Source organism: Panthera pardus, unplaced genomic scaffold, assembly GCF_024362965.1.
Source record: "Panthera pardus isolate Hobbes unplaced genomic scaffold, ASM2436296v1 HiC_scaffold_13, whole genome shotgun sequence".
NCBI classification, from domain to species: domain Eukaryota; kingdom Metazoa; phylum Chordata; class Mammalia; order Carnivora; family Felidae; genus Panthera; species Panthera pardus.
This window is the reverse complement of record NW_026526688.1, coordinates 163,473,521-163,479,030: the sequence shown is the minus strand read 5'-3', so window position 1 is coordinate 163,479,030 and position 5,510 is coordinate 163,473,521.

Sequence of the window (5,510 nt, the reverse complement as noted above, 5' to 3'; positions counted from 1 at the left end):
GTCTCAAAGTCCCATGGTTTTTAATGTGACTCTACAGAATGTGAGGTTTTTCAGATACACAAATTTCATATCATAGCAGAAAAACCTGAACTATTTATCCTCTGCTGAGAGAAAGCAGGAATCTTTGGAGAGAAGCTGATTCCATTCTTGGGGTAACGTTGTAGCCTGGTGTGGAACATTTATTGCCAGAAAGCAATGATGCTTTAGGAATTCTGGAGAAAGACACAGAAACCAGGTTAAGGGTGGAGCCATTGGCCAGGTTACCACAAATTGAGTATCAAAACAAAAAAAATTATGGTTGATTAAATATGTTGAGTCATGGGGCATCTGGGTGGCTTAGTTGGTTAAGTGTCTGACTCTTTTTTTTTTTTTTATTTAATTATTCCAAGAGAAAGAGAGAGAGAGAGGGAAAACAGAGGGTGGGTAGAGAGGGAGGGGGAGAGAGAATTGCAAGCAGGTTCCGTGCTGTCAGTGGAGAGCCTGATGTGGGGCTTGAACCCATGAACTGCAAGATCATGACCTGAGCTGAAACTAAGAGTCGGATGCTTAACCGACTGAGCCCCATGGGTGCCCTCGACTCTCGATTTAGGCTCGGTTCATCATCTCACAGTTCGTGAGATTGAGCCCCAAGCCTGCACATCAGTGTGGAGCCTGCTTGGGGTGCTCTCCCTCTCCCTCCGCCTCTCCCCTGCTCATTCTCTCTCTCCCTCCTTCTTTCCCTCTCTCTCTCAAGAATAAATAAATTTTCTTTAAAAAAGCAATTCACTTATGGCACTGGTTGCTCTTCAAGAAGAATAAGATATTTCCCCCCAATTGTATTGGGATTTAATTGATGTATAGCACTATGTAAGTTTAAGGTCTGTAACATAGTGATTTAAGAAGACTAAGATTTTAATGTTTCATGTTTTGGGTTTACAGTCACTGGTCCGAGTTTTATGTAATAGGTTTAGAAGCATGTAAAAGTAAATTATACAAGGGATTTTTCAAATGTTTCTTAGATGAAAACGTGCTATTATGGAATTGTTAGGCTGATAAAAATTTGAGCTACTCTGCTAGAAAAATGCAAAAACGTTTATGCTAATGAAAAGTAAGACAAGTTTTAAAGACCATTTATGTAATCATAGAACTGGAGACATCATAAAAATAAGTGAAACTAAAACAGAAGGAAAATGGAGGTAGGAAGACCTATGGGGGGTGCCTGGCTGGCTCATTTGTTGGAGCATGTGACTCTTGATCTCAGGCTTGTGAGTTCGAGGTGTAGAGATTGCTTAAAAATCAAATCTTAAAAAAAAAAAAAAAAAGATCTATGGAACTTAGGTGGTTTCAAGTTTGAGGCAGTTTGTGGGCAGAGCCCAAAGGTGAGCCATTTTGGAAATCTGGAATTCACAGGCCTCAGATCTCACTCACATCAAGTAATGTTAACCACGCTTACAGCAGGCACGTTGAGAGGGGTTTTAAAAATTTGTTTGTATAAGCACTTGCTGAGAAACAGAGCTACTTACATAGAATGCCTGTGATGTTAATGCCACATTACCAGAAGCCTTTTCTTTTTTTTTGGAAGCATGAAGAAAAACAAACAAAAAGAGTCAAAACCATGTCTACCTTTGCTCTATGCTGCTGGAATACAAAGTAATTTTTCACTTCATAAAAGAACTGTCCACCCTGAGATGATTTGCAGCTTCATAGACTTGAGTCAGAACTGAATGTCACCTAACAATTGGAAGTTGGCCCACAGATGTCTAGAACTCAATCACACCATGTGAAGCTTTGTTTCTTCCACAATACACAACCGTGCCGTGGGGGCCCCAGGGAAGAAGGCAGTGGTCCACTCTACTTGGGTGGAATTGGGTGAGACAGACTCATGGAGGAGGTGATCCTTAAACTGTATCATGAAAGAAGGGTAGATGAGGCTGAGTTTAGTGGAAAGCTCATAGGTGCAGCCTGGAAAGGGGGAACAGTGTGGACTAAGGTGTGGTGGGGCGATATAGCCCAGTGTGTTTGTAACTTTGAGGTCAGGAATGAGGTAGAGCACAATGAAATAAATACGGGATGGAAAACTGCCTGGAAAGCAGGGCCAGATCATGGACATCCCTGTACATTGTACTAAAGGGTTTGTTTCCACTCATTTATTTAATACATTGTTGTATGGAAAACCTAAATGACAGACCTGGGGAGGCAAGACACATTTTGTTATTGTTGTTCTCCTGGAGGTTATAATATACAAGGGGCAGACAGACGTTAAATCAATAATCACAGATATACCTATTTAATTTTGCTTGCAATAAGCTCTTGTCTGTGAAGGACGATGCTTATGTAATGAGAGTTTGTAATGGAAAAATCTAACCTGCTCAGGGGGTCCAAGAAGCCTTCCCTGAGGAAGTGAACATGAATGTGAGAACAGAATAGGGGTTACTGAGCCAGAGGAGGGCTGGTTTGGGTGTGGTTGTTGGGTGGGGTTGGGAAGTACATTGAGGACAGTTGTGACAGGGGCAAAGACCTGGGGACAGGGAGTTATCTGGGGCTGAAGTGAAGCAGAAAAGCCTATCGATGGACTCCAATCAGGGGAGCCTCATGCTCATATTTGCATTTTAGGGACTGCCCCCTGGCTGTACTGTGGGAAATAATAACAGCATATAGGACTGGAGGTAAAGAAACCTGTTGGTGTGCTATTATCTTAGATCCAGTGGGAAGGTCAATGTGAGAGCAAAAGCTGGCAGTGTGGACAGAGAGGAGGGGCTAGATTTGGTAGATGTTTAGGGGCTAGACTTGGCTGTTCCTGCTGACTAATGAATTAGATGTGGGAAGTGAGGAGGAAGTCAAAAGAATGACTCCTGGGTTTCTGGATGGAGCGACCGAGTAGATGGCGAAAAGGGGCACAGAGGATCAGATACGGTGGGTGGAGAGGATTAGGCGGAGCTAATGAGCTTCATTTTGGACACACTTGGTTGGAGGTGCCTATGGAAATATCCAAATGGCAGCTGGATGCAAGTGTGAAGTTCCAGGAAGATTTCAGAGCTGGAGTTACAGAAACAAAAAACATCAGCAGTTAAGGTGGTGGTGGAATGGACAGTTCACACAGGGAAAGTGGATTGAGTGAGAAGACAGAAGACAGGTCCTGGAAAGGACCACACCCTAGGAAACATAGGTATTTAACAGGAGAGTGTAGAAAGAAGAAGTAGAAAGGAGCCCAAGGAAGAATGACCAGAGAGGTAGAAGAACCAGAGGTAAGGACATGCTGGATATTCTCCATTTGCCCCTCCAGATCTACTTTCTTCTCTTCTTTATCCTGCTTTGTGGCCTGGAAGGCTGACCTCTGTGGACTGCAGCTACCAGCTCTCTTGCTCTCTGGCTTCCAGAGGTCAGCTGCTGGGAGGCACTGACAGGAGAAGGGAAGGCCAGAAGACAGGGAAGCTGGGTGATCTTTCCCGCCACATTGTGGATTGTCAGCGGGTGTGCTCCTCAACCAAAGTCCACACTCCCGTTGTGCACACACAGCTACAGTTCTTTCGCCTCAGCAGGCCTCGGGGTGGGAAAGGCGCCCTCTGTTGCTTGTCTGTAGGACCCTCACCTTCCTTTGCTAGTCGCTCTTAATCCCGTCTAGATCTTTTCAAGTGGTTCCTTCATTGGACTGTCTCCAGTCTCCCTGTTTCTTGCCATCTGTGTCTTGCTGGGATCCTTGCCCTTGAAGAGAGCTAGCACAGACCACAGGATGAGTTTCAAGGTGGGGGTGGTCTACAGTGTCCAATGCTGCAGAGACCTTGTTTGAGGAAGACTGAGGAGTCTCTGGTATGTAGCAGCTGGAGGTTGTCGTGACCTATACTGGCACAGGTCAAGAGCATGGTGAGCTGAAGCCTGATGGCAGTGCACTGAGGAGTCAATGGAGAGCCACTGAAAACTCCTCTGAGGAATCTAGCTATGGAAAGAGAAGAAGGTGGTATTTTGAGGGAGCCATAGGTAGGGTTTTTTTTTTTTGTTTTTTTTTTTTTTACTTTTACTTTACTTGGGCATGCTTTAGCCAATGGGAAGAAGCCATTAGATAAGGAAAGCTTGGAAGTGAAAGAATGGGAAGTATGAATGGATCCATGCCCAGGACTGTAGCAAGAGCTAAACCTTGACCACAGAATGCTCACTTCTTCGACGGGCCAAGGAGTGAGTGTGAATGTGGATAGTAAATGTGTACTGCTATGGGGTAAGGAATGAGGAAGTTTCTTCCTGACAGCCTAAATTTTCTCAGTGAAAGTTCAAGGACAGGGAAATTTCAAAATAGCAATTGTGAACAACAGGGGATAAATTGATCCAGGACCAATGAAGACCTCAAAAGTTTGCTAAGATAAATGAGTAAATGATTGGTCTAAATGATGTAAACCTGAATGCAGGATGAAGTTATAATGTCATCAGATAAAGTTGGAAAGTTAGGAGGTGTCTATGGAATTTGGTGTTTATATAGGCAGAAGGGAGCATGAGAAGTTCTTTGTTTTGTTTTAGTAATCTCTACACCTAACGTGGGGCTTGAACTCACAGCTCTGAGATCAAGAGTCTCATGCTGTACTGACTGAGCCAGCTAGGTGCCTTCATCAAAGATTTTTGAGTAATGGAGAGATGAAGAGAACATAAGACTTTTGGGGGAGTAAGTGGGGGCATGGAGAAGTACCAATGGTCACAAAAAGGCCTTAAAATAATCTACGTGATAGATAGGGATGTGCCTTATTTTGAGGGTAGAGATTACAAAATTAAGAGTCGCTGAGGAGCTAGATCCTCTAAGACTAGTGGTGATGCCAACAGGTGAATTAAGGGATGGTTAGTTCCTTTCCCCAAACTCACTCACTTCCCATCCTAATCACCCTAAATATACACTCTAAGTTAAAACAGGGTGCTTTCTATGCAAATACTGGTTTGACATAAACTGCCTTGCCCTATCCGGACTTAAAACGCCACACTTAAACGTCTCCTTGTATAGACATACGCTGCATACACTCCCACTGCATAGAGCTTAGAGGCTACTCAGATCTAGGAAATAAAAGACAGAGAGTCTGAGATAAGTCAGAAATTTTAACTGGCTCTACTGGGTGGATGTCGTGATGCTATTGAACAAGAAAGAGAATGTGAGAGACCATGTTTGTGAAGGAAAATGATGAATTTTAGGTCCCAGGATGATCTATGTGGATTTGGGCCATTGGGGTTGAGAATGTGAGTCTGAAGCTTGGGAGGTGGGGCTGGGCCTCATTGTACAGATGCAGGCGCCATCTGTATGGATCTGTTGTGAAACAGCGGGGTCCCAGGAGAGTGGTGTGTAAGAAAAACTGGGAAGAGATCCTTGAGGAACGCTCTTTGAGAGGGCATGCAGAGGTGGGAAGGAGTGTCGGAAAGGAAAAGGAGAAAATGCCAGAGAAGTGGAGAATGAACAGAAGACCACAGCTCCTGACAGCCCAGATTGGACAGTCACACTAAGGAAGAAATAGTTGAAGATAATGGCAGAGGATCTTTTCCTTGTGCAAAACATATCACGTCTC